Source organism: Sus scrofa, unplaced genomic scaffold (assembly GCF_000003025.6).
Source record: "Sus scrofa isolate TJ Tabasco breed Duroc unplaced genomic scaffold, Sscrofa11.1 Contig1887, whole genome shotgun sequence".
NCBI lineage: Eukaryota > Metazoa > Chordata > Mammalia > Artiodactyla > Suidae > Sus > Sus scrofa.
This window is the reverse complement of record NW_018084971.1, coordinates 1-25,476: the sequence shown is the minus strand read 5'-3', so window position 1 is coordinate 25,476 and position 25,476 is coordinate 1. Positions and strand designations below refer to the sequence as shown.

Here is a 25,476-nt window from a genome sequence, read left to right as displayed (position 1 = left end):
TGTTCTTTGCTGTTGCTGTTGAGGTGTATGAGTTTTCTTTATGTGTGCTTTGGAGAGGAACCTCACGGGCAGGGGTACCCGTCTCCTCAGTGTTTCTGTAGAGCTGCTGTCCACAGCGTGGCAGCCGCTGTCCAGAGGGAGCCATTTATGCTTCATTGAATTCAGCCAGTAGTTAGGTCTGCCTCTGGCAGTGAACAGAAGAAAGCAGCCAAGGGTTCACTCCCCCGAGCCAGCACGCAAGGGTGTCCGTGCAGCTGGACTTTCAGGTGTGTCACGCTGGGGCTGAGGCCTCCGGAGGACTCCTAGAAGGGAGGCGTGCGTGTAAAGCGCCATCCCTCAGCAGCCCACGACCTCGGACGGTTTGCCACTGTGGCCAGTGTTTTATTGATGCTTCTGAGGCCATAGAGCACGCACGGGGAAGTTCTGAGCACACGGAGGACAAGCCAGGGCGGTGCTGTGTGGCCGCAGTCAACCCTAAGTAGGGTCCGAGTGGGGGACGGTCGCTAACACCTCGATTCCTCATGTCTGTGTTTCTGCAGCTTGGAGCTTGGAGAGTGTGTGTGAGAGCGACCTCGCTGACAGCAACCTCGCAGAAAGTGATCGAGGTAAGAACAGCTCTCAGGTAGCCAGTGGGAGAGGGTTCCCGGGACACTTGGGTTAGGCCTGCTGCTTGGAGGGTGGGGCGGTGAGTGTGCAATTGCAAAAGAGAAAGAAATTGGTGTAAAGATGTTCGTCGCCTATGTTCCTAAGGAGGGGGAGCAGGTATGAGATGCCCGAATGTTGGCATCTGTGCTCACGTTGTGTTGGCGGGCCTCAGTCCCTGGAGCAGAGGGAAGGCCTGGGCACCTGGAGGAAAAACCCGGGTGATGCTGTGTGACCCGCCGTCACCTCGGGGAAGCCGGGGAAACGGGAGGGCCACTCCTTCTCACGCCTCGCTTCCCGCGGTGTGTTTCTACAGACTCGGTGGCGGAGCGCACCGACTGCCGCCAGGATGAGGAGGCTGCAGGTAGGGAAGAGCACGCAGCTGGGATCCAGGGGAGAGGGTTCCTGGGAGCAGCTGGGTTCCACCTGCTGCCGGGAGAGGGCGGAAGGGGGCTAGGACTTGGGTGGGTGGCCTACTGAGCGGAACTCCGCTGTGGTGTTTTCCCCTCTGAAGTTGCTAAGCCGAAGACGACTTGGGTCCCTGGTCTTTGTTGTGCTGTGTTTGGATTCGTGTCTCCTTCCTTTGAGAGGGAGAATGGCTTTTCCCTCCCGAAGCGGCTCCTTCCAGCTCTTGTCTCTGGCCATGGTGCCAGCTTGCTTTGTGGGTCGCACCCTGAGGGTCCTGTGCACAAGAGCTGTTGACTTAGTTTCCTTTGTTGCCCTTGAGGGCCCTGGTGTGGTGGGACGCAACCCTCTCCTAGGCCCTTGACCCTGGAGACCAAGTTTGCCTGGTGAGTGTCAGGTGGCGGGTGAGAAGGCAGGTCTCTCCCTCTGCACGTTTGGGATTTCTGGCCTCCCTGTCCTGGTGTGTCCTGGCGGTGTGTCCTGAGGGAAGGGGCGTTCCCAGAGTTGGATGAGTTGAAGGAGACGGCCTTGGAGTAGGCGTGGTTACGAATCCGACCTGGAACCATGAGATTGCGGGTTCGATCCCTGGCCTCCTCGCTCAGTGGGTTAAGGATCCGGTGATGCCGTGAGCTGTGGTGTAGGTGGCAGATGGGGCTGGGATCCTGCCTTGCTGTGGCTCTGGCGTAAGCCGGCAGCTACAGCGCCGATGAGACCCCTAGCCTGGGAACCTCCATATGCCATGGGTGTGGCCCTAAGGAAGCGACAAGGATGACAAGAAAAAAAAATGGTGAAATCAGGCACCACAGCAACAGAGATAGCGTGCAGTTCAACACATAGGCGGCAAGTAGACTAGGCAGACTGTCAGAGCTGGAACGGAGAGATGGCTAAGACCTGGCAGCAGGGCTGAAGGGGGAGTCAGTCACTCCTGCATGGGTGCAGAGGTCCTGTGAGTCACGACGAGAAAGGTTGAGAAAGGTTGTTAGGGACAGTGGTGCAAAGTACGTAGCATCGGGAAGGCCTGCTCTCCCTCCCCCTGCCTGAGTCTCCTATTGCCAAAGTATTCCAAAGAGAAGTATTACGTGTCTAAGAAGAGAAAAGAGGTGACGCATTGCGGAGGATGGAGCGTGAACACAGGAGCACCCTGTGGGAAGAGTAGGGAAGCGGAAATGATCTCCTGCCATTTCAGCAGATGGAGGAATGGGGCCGGAGGTGAAAATGGGCAGGAGGACTCGGGAGGCTCTCTGGTGGCAGCAGAGCCGGCATGCTCGTGTTGGCCATTTCTCAGCTGGGGAATCCGCCACGGAGAGGTTCCCTTTAGCAAGAGAGGCAGAGGCTCCCTTTCTCAGGTCTTTCAGGGTGCTGTCTGCCTTCCTTCGAGACGTTTCCCCAGGAGGATGGGCCAAGAGGAGCTCCGTCCGTGCCTCATCCCGCCCCCGCCCCCAGCCCCAGCCTCGACTCCCAGCCCTGTCCAGTCAGGTGAGGCGCCCAGAGTACCTCGTGAGCAGCACCACCGCCTTGCTGACAGTGACTTGTGTGTCCCCCAGGAACTCACGACGACGATGTTGTGGGAGGCCGGTGGGAGTGAGGAAGACTGAGGCAAAGCCCCGGGCTGGGGGACATGAGTGACGAGGCGGCCCCAGTACCTGAGGTGGAGGTGGAGGAGGAGGCGGGCCAGCCCCGTTGAAAATGGGCAGGAGGAGTCCTTAGCCATCGCCTGGGCTTGAGCCGGGAAGACGAGCCTGGCCCCAAGGTAAGCTCACCTTTCTTGATGTGAGGTTGGAAAAAGTGCCTCCTTCTTCTTGATGTACCTCCTTCAGAAATGGAAATCTGGAGAAAGTCCACTGTAGATGATATATGCAGATTGCTGTGCGGAGGACTGTTGAGTCCAAGTTTGGTACCAAGCAGTAGCTCCTTCCCCGGGGGGCATTTGCAAAAGGGACCGCATCAGTTCCCAAGTGTGCAGTAGGGAGCATATGTCTTTGAAGAAGCCGGAATGTTGTTTTGTCTTGTCTTTTTTTTGCCTTTTCTAGGCCCCTCCCGCGGCATATGGAGATGAGGTTCCCAGGCTAGGGGTCTGATCGGAGCTGGTAGCCACCGGCCTACGCCAGAGCCACAGCAACGTGGGATCCGAGCCTCGTCTGCCACCTACAACCACAGCTCAGGGGCAGCGCCGAGATACTTCACCCACTGAGCAAGGCCAGGATCGAACCCGCAACCTCATGGTTCTTGGTCCGATTCGTTAACCACTGTGCCACGATGGGAAGGCCAAAGAAGCCTGAAATGTTTGTTAAATGTACGAGGACTTGGGAGATCTTCCATGAAAAGCTGGCGCCTTTTCCAAAGGGGTCTTCGCCTGTTCTTTGGGGGAAACGGACTCAACGCTGCCTTCTGTCTGCGTGCCTGCGGTCCCCCAACGGCAGGGAAGACCTGTGGCCGCAGGTGCCAGAGGATGCTGTGACACTCACCGTGTTTTCTCTTGTCTCATCACAGGGTGGACGGGGCGGACGATGAAATCTGTGAGTATTCTGGAGCCCGGCTCTGCTGAGGAGAAGTCCAGGTGTTGAGGAAATGGGGGGGGGGGGGCCCGCGAGGGAGCGGGCGTGGGGGGGCTCTCCTGCTCCTTTGGTTGCAGAGACACCCTGATTCTGGGTTCCTCCTGGGGAATGAGGGTGAAGGATGGGGTGAAGAGACGACTTCCCAAGAAGGGCCACCCCAGGTTCTAGGGTCCCTGGGACGAAAGGAGGGGCTCTTGTATGGCGTGGGGTAGGTGTCGGGGGACACGAGCCGGGGGGGGTGGAGGGTGGTGGCGTGTGAGGGCCTGCTGGGGTTGATTGGCAATCCAGTGTGAGTGGGTGTGTGCTGTGGGGAGCTGTTTGTGGCTTAGCCACCACACAGCTGTCCAGCTCTAATTGAGGAGTCTCACGATGACCGCAGGCTAAACCGTCCATTCCCTCGTTCTGCCCGCACCGGCTGGGAGCAAGGGTTGGGGAAAGGCAATTGCTTCCTCTGTTGGTCTTTCTTTTCCTTTTCGCTTCCCTCTCTGCCTGTGTGGACTTTGATTACCGTTGTTTCAACAGTTGCCAGGGACTCGGCCCCTTCAGGCTGTGAGTGTCCCGAGGAGTGTTGTGAACGCTGTTGCTCCACCCGCACCTCCTGCCCACTCTGGGCAGCCACCCCTTCCAGCCTCTGCTCAGAGTGGTGTGTCAGACACTTGAATGCGCATGACATCAGAGAGTCTTTGTCCTTCTGTTGCCTGACTTGCTTCGCTTTGAAATGCTGTCCTCCAGCGAGTTCCTGTCGAGGCTCAGTGGTCTATGAACCCGACTGGTATCTCTGAGGAAGCGGGTTCGACCCTTGGCCTTGCTCAGTGGCGGCAGAGGGTCCCAGACGCGGCTGGTATCCAGCTTTGCTGCGGCTGGGGGTGTGGGCCGGTGGCTACAGCTCTGATTTGCCGCCTCGCCTGGGAATTTCCAGTATGCCGCGGGGGGCCGCCTCTCAAACCCCGAAAGGAATCGATCAGTAATGTCCTCCAGTTCTCTGTGCACTGCTGCAGTGGGTAGGGTTTCTGTGGGCTGTATCCATCCGTTGTCTTTCTCAGTCTGTGTGGCCCCGTGGGCACTGGGGGCTCTGTTTCTGTTGGGCTCTTGTGTGTGTGGCGTGCCGGGATCCTGGGATGGCGGGTCTCTTTACCCGACACCGATGGGTTCTTCCTTTAGATGGTCCACGCAGCAGTGGGACTGCGGGGTCCCGTGCTAGGTCCGTGGGCAGCTTTCCTTGAGGACCTGCCATAGTGTTTCCCGTCCTGGCTGGGCGAGCTGACCTTCCCTCCCACAGCGTACAGAAAGTCCCAGGTAGTCACATCTTCCCAAACGACCTGTTTCACGCTTGAAAACACTCCGCGTCCTACGAGGAGGAGGTGATAGCTCGTTGTGCCTTTGCTTTGCCTTGCCGTTGTGGTGGGTGACTTTGGGAAACGTTCCGTGTGTGTGCTGCTGTCTGTTGTCTCTTGGACGGAGGCGGTCTCCCAGGCTTCCGCTCACCTACACCTGAGTTATTTGCTTTTGGGTTCAATTGATTTGGCGTTGTTTCCCACAGATTCTGGACATGAGCCCCTGTTCCAAATGTAAGGTTGCAGATAGCGTCTTCTGGCGGTTGTCTTTCCATTCAGTGGCTCGTCAGACACTGTCCTTTCTGTTTGTCTCTGTGTTCATTGAGGTGCCGTGTTGTTTCATTTTCTGCCGTGTTAGCAACATTCCCCAGGCGTGTGTGTGCATAAACACAGGTTCCTTTTGGACTGTTATCGTCCGTCCCCGGTCGATTTCAGGAGATGGGATCCAGTTCCCCGTGCGCTGCAGCAGGAGGACCTCGTCGTCGCTCCATTCTCAATGCCGTAGTTGGCATCGACTCCCCCAAACGCCCAGTCCGTGCCCTTCACGAAAGCCACAAGTCTGTTCTCTGTGTCCGTGGGTTTTGTGGACAGGGTCCTTTGTGCCATGGGTTTTAGACTCCACATCTCTAAGTGAGGATCTCTCTCTTTTGTCACGTACGTTCGCTTTGTATTGGAGAATGTCTCGATCCAGCCCTATGGTTTTGAATGGCATTGGTTTCTTCTTGGATTTTCTGGCTGAGTCGTGGAATTCCCTCGTGTATGTGGACCACATGGTCGTGATCCATCCCTGTGCCTGTGGACATGAGGTGGTGTCCCTGTCCTGGCTGTTGTGAGTGGTGCCGCCATACACACACAAGGGGCATGTGTCTCTTTCCTGGGATACGTGTTGTCGTGGTATCTTCCAGGGGCGCTTCGCTCGGCTTGCTGGGTCGCATGCTGTGCTGCGTTCCGTTTTGGGAGGCCCCTCCGTGGTGCCTTCGGTAGTGGTTGTACCGGTGTACGTTCGCACCGGCAGTGCTGGGGGGGAGGCCTTTGCTCCAGCCGTGTCTGCGACCGACACCAGAGCTGGCGGGCAACGCTGGATCCTTAACCCCCTCGGCGAGGCCAGGGATCAGCCCCGCAAGCTCGTGGTTCCTGGTCGGATTTGTTTCCGTGCGCCCCGACGCCCGACGGGAACTCCTGGCTTGTTTCTTTGCTGTTGCTGTTGAGGTGGTATGAGTTTTTCTTTATGTGTGCTTTGAGAGGAACCTCACGGGCAGGGGTACCCGTCTCCTCAGTGTTTCTGTAGAGCTGCTGTCCACAGCGTGGCAGGCCGCTGTCCAGAGGGAGCCATTTATGCTTCATTGAATTCAGCCAGTAGTTAGGTCTGCCTCTGGCAGTGAACAGAAGGAAAGCAGCCAAGGGTTCACTCCCCCGAGCCAGCACGCAAGGGTGTCCGTGGCAGCTGGACTTTCAGGTGTGTCACGCTGGGGCTGAGGCTCTCCGGAGGGACTCCTAGAAGGGAGGCGTTGCGTGTAAAGCGCCATCCCTCAGCAGCCCACGATCTCGGACGGTTTGCCACTGTGGCCAGTGTTTTATTGATGCTTCTGAGGCCATAGAGCACGCACGGGGAAGTTCTGAGCACACGGAGGACAAGCCAGGGCGGTGCTGTGTGGCCGCAGTCAACCCTAAGTAGGGGTCCGAGTGGGGGACGGTCGCTAACACCTCGATTCCTCATGTCTGTGTTTCTGCAGCTTGGAGCTTGGAGAGTGTGTGTGAGAGCGACCTCGCTGACAGCAACCTCGCAGAAAGTGATCGAGGTAAGAACAGCTCTCAGGTAGGAGCCAGTGGGAGAGGGTTCCCGGGACACTTGGTTAGGCCTGCTGCTTGGAGGGTGGGGCGGGTGAGTGTGCAATTGCAAAAGAGAAAGAAATTGGTGTAAAGATGTTCGTCGCCTATGTTCCTAAGGAGGGGGAGCAGGTATGAGATGCCCGAATGTTGGCATCTGTGCTCACGTTGTGTTGGCGGGCCTCAGTCCCTGGAGCAGAGGGAAGGCCTGGGCACCTGGAGGAAAAACCCGGGTGATGCTGTGTGACCCGCCGTCACCTCGGGGAAGCCGGGGAAACGGGAGGGCCACTCCTTCTCACGCCTCGCTTCCCCGCGGTGTGTTTCTACAGACTCGGTGGCGGAGCGCACCGACTGCCGCCAGGATGAGGAGGCTGCAGGTAGGGAAGAGCACGCAGCTGGGATCCAGGGGGAGAGGGTTCCTGGGAGCAGCTGGGTTCCACCTGCTGCCGGGAGAGGGCGGAAGGGGGCTAGGACTTGGGTGGGTGGCCTACTGAGCGGAACTCCGCTGTGGTGTTTTCCCCTCTGAAGTTGCTAAGCCGAAGACGACTTGGGTCCCTGGTCTTTGTTGTGCTGTGTTTGGATTCGTGTCTCCTTCCTTTGAGAGGGAGAATGGCTTTTCCCTCCCGAAGCGGCTCCTTCCAGCTCTTGTCTCTGGCCATGGTGCCAGCTTGCTTTGTGGGTCGCACCCTGAGGGTCCTGTGCACAAGAGCTGTTGACTTAGTTTCCTTTGTTGCCCTTGAGGGCCCTGGTGTGGTGGGACGCAACCCTCTCCTAGGCCCTTGACCCTGGAGACCAAGTTGCCTGGTGAGTGTCAGGTGGCGGTGAGAAGGCAGGTCTCTCCCTCTGCACGTTTGGATTTCTGGCCTCCCTGTCCTGGTGCGTCCTCGGCGGTGTGTCCTGAGGGAAGGGCGTTCCAGAGTTGGATGCCCAGACCTGGACTGAGGCGCAGAGAGATCGTACGTCCCCTTCCCTGGCATTTTTTTTCTTCTACAGGGGATGTGAGGAGTTCCCTAGTGTCCTATAGGTTAAGGGTCCAGTGTTGGATCCCTGCTGTGGTGCAGATTCAAAGCCCTGGGCTGGGAACTTCAGCATGCCCTGGGAGTGGTGAAAATCAGTCAGTCGATCAGTCAGTGGATTGACCTCAGACCATTCTGCATGGTCATTATCTTGGTTGTCTCCGCTCCCAAGAGCATTTTCACACAAAACCCTGTGTTGGGGAGGTAACGGTTGGAAGTGCACCCCAAAGAGCAAGATCTCTCTAAGTAGAACTTGGATGCTGGAGGCTCTGCTGGGCAGGCTGGGGATTGTGGGCATTGAGGGCCTGGCCTGGGAGTCAGCTGTTGGTCATTTCCCTGTGGTCTTCTGCAATCAGTATATCACTCGTTCTCTCTGTTGTCATTATTTTCCAGACTGTTGGCTTTGGGAGCAAAAGGATCGTGCTTCAAAAGTCTGAGGACAAGTTTGTCCTCTGCGAGCTTGGCTAGAATAATTCCCCGGTGGCCACACAACAGGGTGCACCTTGCCACTGAGCCAGATGAAGGTACTGTGGGACCTGACTCAGTACATTCAGGCATGGACAATGATTCTAGTTTCATTCAGTGTTCCAAATTTCCGAACAAACTCTACACATGCTAAGCCATGTCTTTCTTTTACTGCATGATGGAAATTCAAATGAACTAACTTGGAGTTCCTGTCGTGGCGCAGTGGTTAACGAATCCGACTAGGAACCATGAGTTGCGAGTTTGATCTCTGCCTTGCTCAGTGGGTTAAGGATCCGGGGTTGCCGTGAGCTGTGGTGTAGGTGGCAGATGCGGTTCGGATCCCGAGTTGCAGTGGCTCTGGCGTAGGGCTAGTGCTACAACTCTGATTAGACCCCTGTCCTGGGAACCTCCGTGTGCCAAGGGAAGCGGGCCTAGAAAAGGCAAAATGGCCAAAAGCCAAGCAAGCAAGCAACCAACCAAAAAGCAAATTGAATAACTCCGTTGGTTAATTTCACAACCATGGAAATAATGATTCATTTAAACTCAACATTTGGTTCCTGGTTAAAAGCAAAGGTGACCTCACTCACGTTTTGACGTTCGCTGATATTTGATGTTTCTAGTTTGTACTAGATCCCTCCACGGAACCACATTTCCCAATTGGAAAAACATACTAGACGTGATTTAGAACAACAAGATCATACTAAGAGGAAATGGTGAACAGATATCACAGAAAGCTCCCCTAACCCATTCCTCCAATTTCACCAGTGACAACGTCCGGCACTGAATGGGGAACTCGTGGTACACTGAGTGGCAAAAGGTCATACAGTTTTAATTAATGAAAAGTTCCCCGTATTACATTCAGGTTCATTTTTTGTGCTGTGACGTTAGTTGAGGTTGGACACATGGCGCAATATTACGAGTCCCAGGATGTTACCACAGAGACCGTTGTACACTCTCATTTGTAGCAGCGCGTTATTCCTAAACAGCCAAAAGGTGAACGAATCCCAAGGGACAGGAAGAGATCAGGGGAGAGATCAAATGCGATATGTACCCCGAAGAACAGTGTTGCACCAAAACAAAATTAAACTATTAGATAGGTTATCACATGGGGGATGCCAAAATAAAACACTGTTTAACAGTAGTGACGAGTTCCCATCGTGGATGGCAGAAGTGAGTCCGACCTGGAACCATGAGATTGCGGGTTCGATCCCTGGCCTCCTCGCTCAGTGGGTTAAGGATCCGGTGATGCCGTGAGCTGTGGTGTAGGTGGCAGATGGGGCTGGATCCTGCCTTGCTGTGGCTCTGGCGTAAGCCGGCAGCTACAGCGCCGATGAACCCCTAGCCTGGGAACCTCCATATGCCATGGGTGTGGCCCTAAGGGAAGCGGACAAAGGATGACAAGAAAAAAAATGGTGAAATCAGGCAGCACAGCAACAGAGATAGTGTGCAATTCACACATAGGCGGCAAGTAGACTAGGCAGACTGTCAGAGCTGGAACGGAGAGATGGCTAAGAACCTGGCAGCAGGGGCTGAAGGGGGAGTCAGTCACTCCTGCATGGGTGCAGAGGTCCTGTGAGTCACGACGAGAAAGGTTGAGAAAGGTTGTTAGGGACAGTGTGCAAAGTACGTAGCATCGGAAGTCCTGCTCTCCCTCCCCCTGCCTGAGTCTCCTATTGCCAAAGTATTCCAAAGAGAAGTATTACGTGTCTAAGAAGAGGAAAAGAGGTGACGCATTGGGGAGGATGGAGCGTGAACACAGGAGCACCCTGTGGGAAGAGTAGGGAAGCGGAAATGATCTCCTGCCATTTCAGCAGATGGAGGAATGGGGCCGGAGGTGAAAATGGGCAGGGAGGACTCGGGAGGCTCTCTGGTGGCAGCAGAGCCGGCATGCTCGTGTTGGGCCATTTCTCAGCTGGGGAATCCGCACGGAGAGGTTCCTTAGCAAGAGAGGCAGAGGCTCCCTTTCTCAGGTCTTTCAGGGTGCTGTCTGCCTTCCTTCGAGACGTTTCCCCAGGAGGATGGGCCAAGAGGAGCTCCGTCCGTGCCTCATCCCGGCCCCCCGCCCCCAGCCCCAGCCCTGACTCCCAGCCCCTGTCCAGTCAGGTGAGGCGCCCAGAGTACCTCGTGAGCAGCACCACCGCCTTGCTGACAGTGACTTGTGTGTCCCCCCAGGAACTCACGACGACGATGTTGTGAGGCCGGTGGGAGTGAGAAGACTGAAGGCAAAGCCCCGGGCTGGGGGACATGAGGACGAGGCGGCCCCAGTACCTGAGGTGGAGGTGGAGGAAGGAGGCGGGCCAGCCCGTGAAAATGGCCAGGAGGAGTCCCCAGCCATCGGCTGGGCTGAGCCGAAGACGAAGCCTGCCCCAAGGTAAGCTCACCTTTCTTGATGTGAGGTTGGAAAAGGTGCCTCCTTTCTTCTTGATGTACCCCTGTCAGAAATGGAAATCTGAGAAAGTCCACTGTAGATGATATATGCAGATTGCTGTGCGGAGGACTGTTGAGTCCAAGTTTGGTACCAAGCAGTAGCTCCTTCCAACGGGCATTTGCAAAAGGACCGCATCAGTTCCCAAGTGTTGCAGTAGGGAGCATATGTCTTTGAAGAACCGGAAATGGTTGTCTTGTCTTGTTGTCTTTTTTTGCTTTTCTAGGGCCCCTCCCGCGCATATGGAGATGAGGTTCCCAGGCTAGGGGTCTGATCGGGAGCTGTAGCCACCGGCCTACGCCAGAGCCACAGCAACGTGGGATCCGAGCCTCGTCTGCCACCTACACCACAGCTCAGGGCAGCGCCGGATACTTCACCCACTGAGCAAGGCCAGGGATCGAACCCGCAACCTCATGGTTCTTGGTCCGATTCGTTAACCACTGTGCCCCGATGGGAAGGCCAAAGAAGCCTGAATGTTTGTTAAATGTACGAGGACTTGGGAGATCTTCCATGAAAAGCTGGCGCCTTTTCCAAAGGGGTCTTCGCCGTGTTCTTTTGGGGAAACGGACTCAACGCTGCCTTCTGTCTGCGTGCCTGCGGTCCCCAACGGCAGGAAGACCTGTGGCCGCAGTGCAGAGGATGCTGTGACACTCACCGTGTTTTCTCTTGTCTCATCACAGGTGGACGGGGCGGACGATGAAATCTGTGAGTATTCTGGAGCCCGGCTGTGCTGAGGAGAAGTCCAGGTGTTGAGGAAATGGGGGGGGGGGGCGGGAGGCGGGGGGGGGGCTCTCCTGCTCCTTTGGTTGCAGAGACACCCTGATTCTGGGTTCCTCCTGGGAATGAGGGTGAAGGATGGGGTGAAAGAGACGGACTTCCCAAGAAGGGCCACCCCAGGTTCTAGGGTCCCTGGACGAAAGGAGGCTCTTTGTATGGCGTGGGTAGGTGTCGGGGGACACGGCGGGGGGGGGGAGGGTGGTGCGTGTGAGGGCCTGCTGGTGTGATTGGCAATCAGTGTGAGTGGGTGTGTGCTGTGGGGAGCCGTTTGTGGCTTAGCACCACACAGCTGTCCAGCTTCTAATTGAGGAGTCTCACGATGACCGCAGGCTAACCGTCCATTCCCTCGTTCTGCCCGCACCGGCTGGGAGCAAGGGTTTGGGGGAAAGGCATTGCTTCCTCTGTTGGTCTTTCTTTTCCTTTTCGCTTCCCTCTCTGCCTTGTGTGGACTTTGATACCGTTGTTTCAAACACGTGCCAGGGACTCGAGCCCCTTCAGGCTGTGAGTGTCCCGAGGAGTGTTGTGAACGCTGTGCTCCACCCGCACCTCCTGCCCACTCTGGGCAGCCACCCTTCCAGCCTCTGCTCAGGAGTGGTGTGTCAGACACTTGATGCGCATGACATCAGAGAGTCTTTGTCCTTCTGTGCCTGACTTGCTTCGCTTGAAATGCTGTCCTCCAGCGAGTTCCTGTCGAGGCTCAGTGGTCATGAACCCGAGTGGTATCTCTGAGGAGCGGGTTCGACCCTTGGCCTTGCTCAGTGGGCGTTGCAGCTGGCGGCAGAGGTCCCAGACGCGGCTGGTATCCAGCTTTGCTGCAGCTGGGGTGTAGGCCGGTGGCTACAGCTCTGATTTGCCGCCTCGCCTGGGAATTTCCGTATGCCGCGGGGGCCCCCTCAAACCCCGAGACGAATCGATCAGTAATGTCCTCCAGTTCTCTGTGCACTGCTGCAGTGGGTAGGGTTTCTGTGGGCTGTATCCATCCCGTTGTCTTTCTCAGTCTGTGTGCCCGTGGGCACTGGGGCTCTGTTTCTGTTGGGCTCTCGTGTGTGTGGCGCTGCCGGGATCCTGGGATGGCGGGTCTCTTTACCCGACACCGATGGTTCTTCCTTTAGATGTCCACGCAGCAGTGGGACTGCGGGGTCCCGTGCTAGGTCCGTGGGCAGCTTTCCTGAGGACCTGCCATAGTGTTTCCCGTCCTGGCTGGGCCAGCTGACCTTCCCTCCCACAGCGTACAGAAGTCCCAGGTAGTCACATCTTCCCAGACGACCTGTTCACGCTTGAAAACACTCCGCGTCCTACGAGGAGGGAGGTGATAGCTCGTTGTGCCTTTGCTTTGCCTTGCCGTTGTGGTGGGTGACTTTGGGAAACGTTCCGTGTGTGTGCTGCTGTCTGTTGTCTTCTTGGACGGAGGCGGTCTCCCAGGCTTCCGCTCACCTACACCTGAGTTATTTGCCTTTTGGGTCAATTGATTTGGCGTTGTTTCCCACAGATTCTGGACATGAGCCCCTGTTCCAAATGTAAGGTTTGCAGATAGCGTCTTCTGCGGGTTGTCTTTCCATTCAGTGGCTCGTCAGACACTGTCCTTTCTGTTTGTCTCTGTGTTCATTGAGGTGCCGTGTTGTTTCATTTTCTGCCGTGTAGCAACATTCCCCAGGCGTGTGTGTGCATAAACACAGGTTCCTTTTGGACTGTTATCGTCCGTCCCGGTCGATTTCAGGAGATGGGATCCAGTTCCCCGTGCGCTGCAGCAGGAGGACCTCGTCGTCGCTCCATTCTCAATGCCGTAGTTGGCATCGACTCCCCCCAAACGCCCAGTCCGTGCCCTTCACGAAAGCCACAAGTCTGTTCTCTGTGTCCGTGGGTTTTGTGGACAGGGTCCTTTGTGCCATGGTTTAGACTCCACATCTAAGTGAGATCTCTCTCTTTGTCACGTACTTCGCTTTGTATGAGAATGTCTCGATCCAGCCCTATGGTTTTGAATGGCATTGGTTTCTTCTTGGATTTTCTGGCTGAGTCGTGAATTCCCTCGTGTATGTGGACCACATGGTCGTGATCCATCCCTGTGCCTGTGGACATGAGGTGGCGTCCCTGTCCTGGCTGTTGTGAGTGGTGCCGCCATACACACACAGGGGCATGTGTCTCTTTCCTGGATACGTGTGTCGTGGTATCTTCCAGGGCGCTCGCTCGGCTTGCTGGGTCGCATGCTGTGCTGCGTTCCGTTTTGGGAGGCCCCTCCGTGGTGCCTTCGGTAGTGGTTGTACCGGTGTACGTTCGCACCGGCAGTGCTGGGGGGAGGCCTTTGCTCCAGCCGTGTCTGCGACCGACACCAGAGCTGGCGGCAACGCTGGATCCTTAACCCCCTCGGCGAGGCCAGGGATCAGCCCCGCAAGCTCGTGGTTCCTGGTCGGATTTGTTTCCGCTGCGCCCCGACGCCCCGACGGGAACTCCTGGCTTGTTTCTTTGCTGTTGCTGTTGAGGTGTATGAGTTTTCTTTATGTGTGCTTTGGAGAGGAACCTCACGGGCAGGGGTACCCGTCTCCTCAGTGTTTCTGTAGAGCTGCTGTCCACAGCGTGGCAGCCGCTGTCCAGAGGGAGCCATTTATGCTTCATTGAATTCAGCCAGTAGTTAGGTCTGCCTCTGGCAGTGAACAGAAGAAAGCAGCCAAGGGTTCACTCCCCGAGCCAGCACGCAAGGGTGTCCGTGCAGCTGGACTTTCAGGTGTGTCACGCTGGGGCTGAGGCCTCCGGAGGGACTCCTAGAAGGGAGGCGTGCGTGTAAAGCGCCATCCCTCAGCAGCCCACGATCTCGGACGGTTTGCCACTGTGGCCAGTGTTTTATTGATGCTTCTGAGGCCATAGAGCACGCACGGGGAAGTTCTGAGCACACGGAGGACAAGCCAGGGCGGTGCTGTGTGGCCGCAGTCAACCCTAAGTAGGGGTCCGAGTGGGGGACGGTCGCTAACACCTCGATTCCTCATGTCTGTGTTTCTGCAGCTTGGAGCTTGGAGAGTGTGTGTGAGAGCGACCTCGCTGACAGCAACCTCGCAGAAAGTGATCGAGGTAAGAACAGCTCTCAGGTAGGAGCCAGTGGGAGAGGGTTCCCGGGACACTTGGGTTAGGCCTGCTGCTTGGAGGGTGGGGCGGGTGAGTGTGCAATTGCAAAAGAGAAAGAAATTGGTGTAAAGATGTTCGTCGCCTATGTTCCTAAGGAGGGGGAGCAGGTATGAGATGCCCGAATGTTGGCATCTGTGCTCACGTTGTGTTGGCGGGCCTCAGTCCCTGGAGCAGAGGGAAGGCCTGGGCACCTGGAGGAAAAACCCGGGTGATGCTGTGTGACCCGCCGTCACCTCGGGGAAGCCGGGGAAACGGGAGGGCCACTCCTTCTCACGCCTCGCTTCCCCGCGGTGTGTTTCTACAGACTCGGTGGCGGAGCGCACCGACTGCCGCCAGGATGAGGAGGCTGCAGGTAGGGAAGAGCACGCAGCTGGGATCCAGGGGGAGAGGGTTCCTGGGAGCAGCTGGGTTCCACCTGCTGCCGGGAGAGGGCGGAAGGGGGCTAGGACTTGGGTGGGTGGCCTACTGAGCGGAACTCCGCTGTGGTGTTTTCCCCTCTGAAGTTGCTAAGCCGAAGACGACTTGGGTCCCTGGTCTTTGTTGTGCTGTGTTTGGATTCGTGTCTCCTTCCTTTGAGAGGGAGAATGGCTTTTCCCTCCCGAAGCGGCTCCTTCCAGCTCTTGTCTCTGGCCATGGTGCCAGCTTGCTTTGTGGGTCGCACCCTGAGGGTCCTGTGCACAAGAGCTGTTGACTTAGTTTCCTTTGTTGCCCTTGAGGGCCCTGGTGTGGTGGGACGCAACCCTCTCCTAGGCCCTTGACCCTGGAGACCAAGTTTGCCTGGTGAGTGTCAGGTGGCGGGTGAGAAGGCAGGTCTCTCCCTCTGCACGTTTGGGATTTCTGGCCTCCCTGTCCTGGTGTGTCCTGGCGGTGTGTCCTGAGGGAAGGGGCGTTCCCAGAGTTGGATGCCCAGACCTGGGACGTGAGGCGCAGAGAGATCTACGTCCCCTTCCCTGGCATTTTTTTCTTCTACAGGGGATGTGAGGAGTTCCCTAGTGTCCTATAGGTTAAGGGTCCAGTGTTGGATCCCTGCTGTGGTGCAGATTCAAGCCCTGGGCTGGGAACTTCAGCATGCCCTGGGAGTGGTGAAAATCAGTCAGTCGATCAGTCAGTGGGATTGACCTCAGACCATTCTGCATGGTCATTATCTTGGTTGTCTCCGCTCCCAAGAGGCATTTTCACACAAACCCTGTGTGGGGAGGTAACGGTTGGAAGTGCACCCCAAAGAGCAAGATCTCTCTAAGTAGAACTTGGATGCTGGAGGCTCTGCTGGGCAGGTGGGGATTGTGGGCATTGAGGGCTTGGCCTGGGAGTCAGCTGTTGGTCATTTCCCTGTGGTCTTCTGCAATCAGTATATCACTCGTTCTCTCTGTTGTCATGTATTTTCCAGACTGTTGCTTTGGGAGCAAAGGATCGTGCTTCAAAAGTCTGAGGACAAGTTTGTCCTCTGCGAGCTTGGCTAGAATAATTCCCCGGTGGCCACACAACAGGGTGCACCTTGCCACTGAGCCAGATGAAGGTACTGTGGGACCTGACTCAGTACATTCAGGCATGGACAATGATTCTAGTTCATTCAGTGTTCCAAATTTCCGAACAAACTCTACACATGCTAAGCCATGTCTTTCTTTTACTGCATGATGGAAATTCAAATGAACTAACTTGGAGTTCCTGTCGTGGCGCAGTGGTTAACGAATCCGACTAGGAACCATGAGGTTGCGAGTTTGATCTCTGGCCTTGCTCAGTGGGTTAAGGATCCGGGGTTGCCGTGAGCTGTGGTGTAGGTCGCAGATGCGGTTCGGATCCCGAGTTGCAGTGGCTCTGGCGTAGGCTAGTGGCTACAACTCTGATTAGACCCCTGTCCTGGGAACCTCCGTGTGCCAAGGGAAGCGGGCCTAGAAAAGGCAAATGGCCAAAAGCCAAGCAAGCAAGCAACAACCAAAAAGCAAATTGGAATAATCCGTTGGTAATTTCACAACCATGGAAATAATGATCATTTAAACTCAACATTTGGTTCCTGGTTAAAAGCAAAGGTGACCTCACTCACGTTTTGACGTTCGCTGATATTTGATGTTTCTAGTTGTACTAGATCCCCTCCACGGAACCACATTTCCCAATTGGAAAACAATACTAGACGTGATTTAGAACAACAAGATCATACTAAGAGGAAATGGTGAACAGATATCACAGAAAGCTCCCCTAACCCATTCCTCCAATTTCCACCCAGTGACAACGTCCGGCACTGAATGGGGAACTCGTGGTACACTGAGCGGCAAAAGGGTCATACAGTTTTAATTAATGAAAAGTTCCCCGTATACATTCAGGTTCATTTTTTGTGCTGTGACGTTAGTTGAGGTTGGACACATGCGCAATATTACGAGTCCCCAGGATGTTACCACAGAGACCGTGTACACTCTCATTTGTAGCAGCGCGTTATTCCTAACAGCCAAAAGGTGAAAACCAATCCCAAGGGACAGGAAGAGATCAGGGGAGAGATCAAATGCGATATGTACCCCGAAGAGAACAGTGTTGCACCAGAAACAAAATTAAACTATTAGATAGGTTATCAAATGGGGGATGCCAAATAAAACACTGTTTAACAGTAGTGACGAGTTCCCATCGTGGCATGGCAGAAGTGAGTCCCGACCTGGAACCATGAGATTGCGGGTTCGATCCCTGGCCTCCTCGCTCAGTGGGTTAAGGATCCGGTGATGCCGTGAGCTGTGGTGTAGGTGGCAGATGGGGCTGGGATCCTGCCTTGCTGTGGCTCTGGCGTAAGCGGCAGCTACAGGCCGATGAGACCCCTAGCCTGGGAACCTCCATATGCCATGGGTGTGGCCCTAAGGAAGCGACAAGGATGACAAGAAAAAAAAAAATGGTGAAATCAGGCAGCACAGCAACAGAGATAGTGTGCAATTCAACACATAGGCAGGCAAGTAGACTAGGCAGACTGTCAGAGCTGGAACGGAGAGATGGCTAAGACCTGGCAGCAGGGCTGAAGGGGGAGTCAGTCACTCCCTGCATGGGTGCAGAGGTCCTGTGAGTCACGACGAGAAAGGTTGAGAAAGGTTGTTAGGGACAGTGGTGCAAAGTACGTAGCATCGGGAAGGCCTGCTCTCCCTCCCCCTGCCTGAGTCTCCTATTGCCAAAGTATTCCAAAGAGAAGTATTACGTGTCTAAGAAGAGAAAAGAGGTGACGCATTGGGAGGATGGAGCGTGAACACAGGAGCACCCTGTGGGAAGAGTAGGGAAGCGGAATGATCTCCTGCCATTTCAGCAGATGGAGGAATGGGGCCGGAGGTGAAAATGGGCAGGAGGACTCGGGAGGCTCTCTGGTGGCAGCAGAGCCGGCATGCTCGTGTTGGCCATTTCTCAGCTGGGGAATCCGCCACGGAGAGGTTCCCTTTAGCAAGAGAGGCAGAGGCTCCCTTTCTCAGGTCTTTCAGGGTGCTGTCTGCCTTCCTTCGAGACGTTTCCCCAGGAGGATGGGCCAGAGGAGCTCCGTCCGTGCCTCATCCCGCCCCCGCCCCAGCCCCAGCCCTCGACTCCCAGCCCCTGTCCAGTCAGGTGAGGCGCCCAGAGTACCTCGTGAGCAGCACCACCGCCTTGCTGACAGTGACTTGTGTGTCCCCAGGAACTCACGACGACGATGTTGTGGAGGCCGGTGGAGTGAGAAGACGAGGCAAAGCCCCGGGCTGGGGGACATGAGGACGAGGCGGCCCCAGTACCTGAGTGGAGGTGGAGGAGGAGGCGGGCCAGCCCCTGAAAATGGCCAGGAGGAGTCCTTAGCCATCGCCTGGGCTGAGCCGGAAGACGAGCCTGGCCCAAGGTAAGCTCACCTTTCTTGATGTGAGGTTGGAAAAGGTGCCTCCTTTCTTCTTGGATGTACCTCCTTCAGAAATGGAAATCTGAGAAAGTCCACTGTAGATGATATATGCAGATTGCTGTGCGGAGGACTGTTGAGTCCAAGTTTGGTACCAAGCAGTAGCTCCTTCCCCGGGGCATTTGCAAAAGGGACCGCATCAGTTCCCAAGTGTGCAGTAGGGAGCATATGTCTTTGAAGAAGCCGGAATGTTGTTTTGTCTTGTTTGTCTTTTTTTGCCTTTTCTAGGGCCCCTCCCGCGGCATATGGAGATGAGGTTCCCAGGCTAGGGTCTGATCGGAGCTGTAGCCACCGGCCTACGCCCAGAGCCACAGCAACGTGGGATCCGAGCCTCGTCTGCCACCTACACCACAGCTCAGGGCAGCGCCGGATACTTCACCCACTGAGCAAGGCCAGGGATCGAACCCGCAACCTCATGGTTCTTGGTCCGATTCGTTAACCACTGTGCCACGATGGGAAGCCAAAGAAGCCTGAAAGTTTGTTAAATGTACGAGGACTTGGAGATCTTCCATGAAAAGCTGGCGCCTTTTCCAAAGGGGTCTTCGCCGTGTTCTTTTGGGGAACGGACTCAACGCTGCCTTCTGTCTGCGTGCCTGCGGTCCCCAACGGCAGGAAGACCTGTGGCCGCAGTGCAGAGGATGCTGTGACACTCACCGTGTTTTCTCTTGTCTCATCACAGGTGGACGGGGCGGACGATGAAATCTGTGAGTATTCTGGAGCCCGGCTCTGCTGAGGAGAAGTCCAGGTGTTGAGGAAATGGGGGGGGGGGCCCGCGAGGAGGCGGGGTGGGGGGGGCTCTCCTGCTCCTTTGGTTGCAGAGACACCCTGATTCTGGGTTCCTCCTGGGAATGAGGGTGAAGGATGGGGTGAAAGAGACGGACTTCCAAGAGGGCCACCCAGGTTCTAGGGTCCCTGGACGAAAGGAGGCTCTTTGTATGGCGTGGGTAGGTGTCGGGGGACACTGCGGGGGCGGGGAGGGTGGTGCGTGTGAGGGCCTGCTGGTGTGATTGGCAATCAGTGTGATGGGGTGTGTGCTGTGGGGAGCCGTTTGTGGCTTAGCACCACACAGCTGTCCAGCTTCTAATTGAGGAGTCTCACGATGACCGCAGGCTAACCGTCCATTCCCTCGTTCTGCCCGCACCGGCTGGGAGCAAGGGTTTGGGGAAAGGCATTGCTTCCTCTGTTGGTCTTTCTTTTCCTTTTCGCTTCCCTCTCTGCCTTGTGTGGACTTTGATACCGTTTGTTTCAAACACGTGCCAGGGACTCGAGCCCCTTCAGGCTGTGAGTGTCCCGAGGAGTGTTGTGAACGCTGTGCTCCACCCGCACTTCCTGCCCACTCTGGGCAGCCACCCTTCCAGCCTCTGCTCAGGAGTGGTGTGTCAGACATTGATGCGCATGACATCAGAGAGTCTTTGTCCTTCTGTGCCTGACTTGCTTCGCTTGAAATGCTGTCCTCCAGCGAGTTCCTGTCGAGGCTCAGTGGTCATGAACCCGAGTGGTATCTCTGAGGAGGCGGGTTCGACCCTTGGCCTTGCTCTGGGGAAACCAGCGTTGCGGTGAGTGCCTGCGGCAGAGGTCCCAGACGCGGCTGGTATCCAGCTTTGCTGCTGCTGGGGTGTAGGCCGGTGGCTACAGCTCTGATTTGCCGCCTCTCCTGGGAATTTCCGTATGCCGCGGGGGCCGCCCTCAAACCCCGAGACGAATCGATCAGTAATGTCCTCCAGTTCTCTGTGCACTGCTGCAGTGGGTAGGGTTTCTGTGGGCTGTATCCATCCCGTTGTCTTTCTCAGTCTGTGTGCCCGTGGGCACTGGGGCTCTGTTTCTGTTGGGCTCTCGTGTGTGTGGCGCTGCCGGGATCCTGGGATGGCGGGTCTCTTTACCCGACACCGATGGTTCTTCCTTTAGATGTCCACGCAGCAGTGGGACTGCGGGGTCCCGTGCTAGGTCCGTGGGCAGCTTTCCTGAGGACCTGCCATAGTGTTTCCCGTCCTGGCTGGGCCAGCTGACCTTCCCGCCCACAGCGTAGAGAAGTCCCAGGTAGTCACATCTTCCCAGACGACCTGTTCACGCTTGAAAACACTCCGCGTCCTACGAGGAGGGAGGTGATAGCTCGTTGTGCCTTTGCTTTGCCTTGCCGTTGTGGTGGGTGACTTTGGGAAACGTTCCGTGTGTGTGCTGCTGTCTGTTGTCTTCTTGGACGGAGGCGGTCTCCCAGGCTTCCGCTCACCTACACCTGAGTTATTTGCCTTTGGGTCAATTGATTTGGCGTTGTTTCCCACAGATTCTGACATGAGCCCCTGTTCCAAATGTAAGGTTTGCAGATAGCGTCTTCTGCGGGTTGTCTTTCCATTCAGTGGCTCGTCAGACACTGTCCTTTCTGTTTGTCTCTGTGTTCATTGAGGTGCCGTGTTGTTTCATTTTCTGCCGTGTAGCAACATTCCCCAGGCGTGTGTGTGCATAAACACAGGTTCCTTTTGGACTGTTATCGTCCGTCCCGGTCGATTTCAGGAGATGGGATCCAGTTCCCCGTGCGCTGCAGCAGGAGGACCTCGTCGTCGCTCCATTCTCAATGCCGTAGTTGCATCGACTCCCCCCAAACGCCCAGTCCGTGCCCTTCACGAAAGCCACAAGTCTGTTCTCTGTGTCCGTGGGTTTTGTGGACAGGGTCCTTTGTGCCATGGTTTAGACTCCACATCTAAGTGAGATCTCTCTCTTTGTCACGTACTTCGCTTTGTATGAGAATGTCTCGATCCAGCCCTATGGTTTTGAATGGCATTGGTTTCTTCTTGGATTTTCTGGCTGAGTCGTGAATTCCCTCGTGTATGTGGACCACATGTCGTGATCCATCCCTGTGCCTGTGGACATGAGGTGGGTCCCTGTCCTGGCTGTTGTGAGTGGTGCCGCCATACACACACAGGGCATGTGTCTCTTTCCTGGATACGTGTGTCGTGGTATCTTCCAGGGCGCTCGCTCGGCTTGCTGGGTCGCATGCTGTGCTGCGTTCCGTTTTGGGAGGCCCCTCCGTGGTGCCTTCGGTAGTGGTTGTACCGGTGTACGTTCGCACGGCAGTGCTGGGGTGGAGGCCTTTGCTCCAGCCGTGTCTGCGACCGACACCAGAGCTGGCGGCAACGCTGGATCCTTAACCCCCTCGGCGAGGCCAGGGATCAGCCCCGCAAGCTCGTGGTTCCTGGTCGGATTTGTTTCCGCTGCGCCTCGACGCCCCGACGGGAACTCCTGGCTTGTTTCTTTGCTGTTGCTGTTGAGGTGTATGAGTTTTCTTTATGTGTGCTTTGGAGAGGAACCTCACGGGCAGGGGTGCCCGTCTCCTCAGTGTTTCTGTAGAGCTGCTGTCCACAGCGTGGCAGCCGCTGTCCAGAGGGAGCCATTTATGCTTCATTGAATTCAGCCAGTAGTTAGGTCTGCCTCTGGCAGTGAACAGAAGAAAGCAGCCAAGGGTTCACTCCCCCGAGCCAGCACGCAAGGGTGTCCGTGCAGCTGGACTTTCAGGTGTGTCACGCTGGGGCTGAGGCCTCCGGAGGGACTCCTAGAAGGGAGGCGTGCGTGTAAAGCGCCATCCCTCAGCAGCCCACGATCTCAGACGGTTTGCCACTGTGGCCAGTGTTTTATTGATGCTTCTGAGGCCATAGAGCACGCACGGGGAAGTTCTGAGCACACGGAGGACAAGCCAGGGCGGTGCTGGTGTGGCCGCAGTCAACCCTAAGTAGGGGTCCGAGTGGGGGACGGTCGCTAACACCTCGATTCCTCATGTCCTGTGTTTCTGCAGCTTGGAGCTTGGAGAGTGTGTGTGAGAGCGACCTCCGCTGACAGCAACCTCGCGAAAGTGATCGAGGTAAGAACAGCTCTCAGGTAGGAGCCAGTGGGAGAGGGTTCCCGGGACACTTGGGTTAGGCCTGCTGCTTGGAGGGTGGGGCGGGTTGAGTGTGCAATTGCAAAAGAGAAAGAAATTGGTGTAAAGATGTTCGTCGCCTATGTTCCTAAGGAGGGGGAGCAGGTATGAGATGCCCGAATGTTGGCATCTGTGCTCACGTTGTGTTGGCGGGCCTCAGTCCCTGGAGCAGAGGGAAGGCCTGGGCACCTGGAGGAAAAACCCGGGTGATGCTGTGTGACCCGCCCGTCACCTCGGGGAAGCCGGGGAAACGGGAGGGCCACTCCTTCTCACGCCTCGCTTCCCCGCGGTGTGTTTCTACAGACTCGGTGGCGGAGCGCACCGACTGCCGCCAGGATGAGGAGGCTGCAGGTAGGGAAGAGCACGCAGCTGGGATCCAGGGGAGAGGGTTCCTGGGAGCAGCTGGGTTCCACCTGCTGCCGGGAGAGGGCGGAAGGGGGCTAGGACTTGGGTGGGTGGCCTACTGAGCGGAACTCCGCTGTGGTGTTTTCCCCTCTGAAGTTGCTAAGCCGAAGACGACTTGGGTCCCTGGTCTTTGTTGTGCTGTGTTTGGATTCGTGTCTCCTTCCTTTGGAGGGAGAATGGCTTTTCCCTCCCGAAGCGGCTCCTTCCAGCTCTTGTCTCTGGCCATGGTGCCAGCTTGCTTTGTGGGTCGCACCCTGAGGGTCCTGTGCACAAGAGCTGTTGACTTAGTTTCCTTTGTTGCCCTTGAGGGCCCTGGTGTGGTGGGACGCAACCCTCTCCTAGGCCCTTGACCCTGGAGACCAAGTTTGCCTGGTGAGTGTCAGGTGGCGGGTGAGAAGGCAGGTCTCTCCCTCTGCACGTTTGGGATTTCTGGCCTCCCTGTCCTGGTGTGTCCTGGCGGTGTGTCCTGAGGGAAGGGGCGTTCCCAGAGTTGGATGCCCAGACCTGGGACGTGAGGCGCAGAGAGATCTACGTCCCCTTCCCTGGCATTTTTTTCTTCTACAGGGGATGTGAGGAGTTCCCTAGTGTCCTATAGGTTAAGGGTCCAGTGTTGGATCCCTGCTGTGGTGCAGATTCAAGCCCTGGGCTGGGAACTTCAGCATGCCCTGGGAGTGGTGAAAATCAGTCAGTCGATCAGTCAGTGGGATTGACCTCAGACCATTCTGCATGGTCATTATCTTGGTTGTCTCCGCTCCCAAGAGGCATTTTCACACAAACCCTGTGTGGGGAGGTAACGGTTGGAAGTGCACCCCAAAGAGCAAGATCTCTCTAAGTAGAACTTGGATGCTGGAGGCTCTGCTGGGCAGGTGGGGATTGTGGGCATTGAGGGCTTGGCCTGGGAGTCAGCTGTTGGTCATTTCCCTGTGGTCTTCTGCAATCAGTATATCACTCGTTCTCTCTGTTGTCATGTATTTTCCAGACTGTTGCTTTGGGAGCAAAGGATCGTGCTTCAAAAGTCTGAGGACAAGTTTGTCCTCTGCGAGCTTGGCTAGAATAATTCCCCGGTGGCCACACAACAGGGTGCACCTTGCCACTGAGCCAGATGAAGGTACTGTGGGACCTGACTCAGTACATTCAGGCATGGACAATGATTCTAGTTCATTCAGTGTTCCAAATTTCCGAACAAACTCTACACATGCTAAGCCATGTCTTTCTTTTACTGCATGATGGAAATTCAAATGAACTAACTTGGAGTTCCTGTCGTGGCGCAGTGGTTAACGAATCCGACTAGGAACCATGAGGTTGCGAGTTTGATCTCTGGCCTTGCTCAGTGGGTTAAGGATCCGGGGTTGCCGTGAGCTGTGGTGTAGGTCGCAGATGCGGTTCGGATCCCGAGTTGCAGTGGCTCTGGCGTAGGCTAGTGGCTACAACTCTGATTAGACCCCTGTCCTGGGAACCTCCGTGTGCCAAGGGAAGCGGGCCTAGAAAAGGCAAAATGGCCAAAAGCCAAGCAAGCAAGCAACCAACCAAAAAGCAAATTGAATAACTCCGTTGGTAATTTCACAACCATGGAAATAATGATTCATTTAAACTCAACATTTGGTTCCTGGTTAAAAGCAAAGGTGACCTCACTCACGTTTTGACGTTCGCTGATATTTGATGTTTCTAGTTGTACTAGATCCCTCCACGGAACCACATTTCCCAATTGGAAAACAATACTAGACGTGATTTAGAACAACAAGATCATACTAAGAGGAAATGGTGAACAGATATCACAGAAAGCTCCCCTAACCCATTCCTCCAATTTCCACCAGTGACAACGTCCGGCACTGAATGGGGAACTCGTGGTACACTGAGCGGCAAAAGGGTCATACAGTTTTAATTAATGAAAAGTTCCCCGTATACATTCAGGTTCATTTTTTGTGCTGTGACGTTAGTTGAGGTTGGACACATGCGCAATATTACGAGTCCCCAGGATGTTACCACAGAGACCGTGTACACTCTCATTTGTAGCAGCGCGTTATTCCTAACAGCCAAAAGGTGAAACCAATCCCAAGGGACAGGAAGAGATCAGGGGAGAGATCAAATGCGATATGTACCCCGAAGAGAACAGTGTTGCACCAGAAACAAAATTAAACTATTAGATAGGTTATCACATGGGGGATCCAAAATAAAACACTGTTTAACAGTAGTGACGAGTTCCCATCGTGGCATGGCAGAAGTGAGTCCGACCTGGAACCATGAGATTGCGGGTTCGATCCCTGGCCTCCTCGCTCAGTGGGTTAAGGATCCGGTGATGCCGTGAGCTGTGGTGTAGGTGGCAGATGGGGCTGGGATCCTGCCTTGCTGTGGCTCTGGCGTAAGCCGGCAGCTACAGCGCCGATGAGACCCCTAGCCTGGGAACCTCCATATGCCATGGGTGTGGCCCTAAGGAAGCGACAAGGATGACAAGAAAAAAAAATGGTGAAATCAGGCAGCACAGCAACAGAGATAGCGTGCAATTCAACACATAGGCGGCAAGTAGACTAGGCAGACTGTCAGAGCTGGAACGGAGAGATGGCTAAGACCTGGCAGCAGGGCTGAAGGGGGAGTCAGTCACTCCTGCATGGGTGCAGAGGTCCTGTGAGTCACGACGAGAAAGGTTGAGAAAGGTTGTTAGGGACAGTGGTGCAAAGTACGTAGCATCGGGAAGGCCTGCTCTCCCTCCCCCTGCCTGAGTCTCCTATT

The 25,476-nt window shown here is 55.8% G+C and overlaps 2 long non-coding RNA genes across 3 annotated transcripts; both read left to right on the top strand.

The window, feature by feature from the left end:
* The first annotated feature begins 3,548 nt into the window (after positions 1-3,548).
* On the top strand, positions 3,549-24,065 carry LOC102160522. 2 transcript variants are annotated; one of them, XR_002341067.1, is made up of 4 exons: positions 3,549-3,563; positions 22,222-22,287; positions 22,648-22,695; positions 23,729-24,065. It is a non-coding gene; the product is annotated as an uncharacterized LOC102160522 (long non-coding RNA). The 2 variants fall into 2 exon arrangements; XR_002341066.1 differs by lacking the exon at positions 3,549-3,563 and adding an exon at positions 20,056-20,474.
* On the top strand, positions 14,492-16,284 carry LOC110258319. Its single transcript, XR_002341068.1, has 3 exons — positions 14,492-14,506; positions 14,865-14,912; positions 15,948-16,284. It is a non-coding gene; the product is annotated as an uncharacterized LOC110258319 (long non-coding RNA).
* Positions 24,066-25,476: the final 1,411 nt, after the last annotated feature.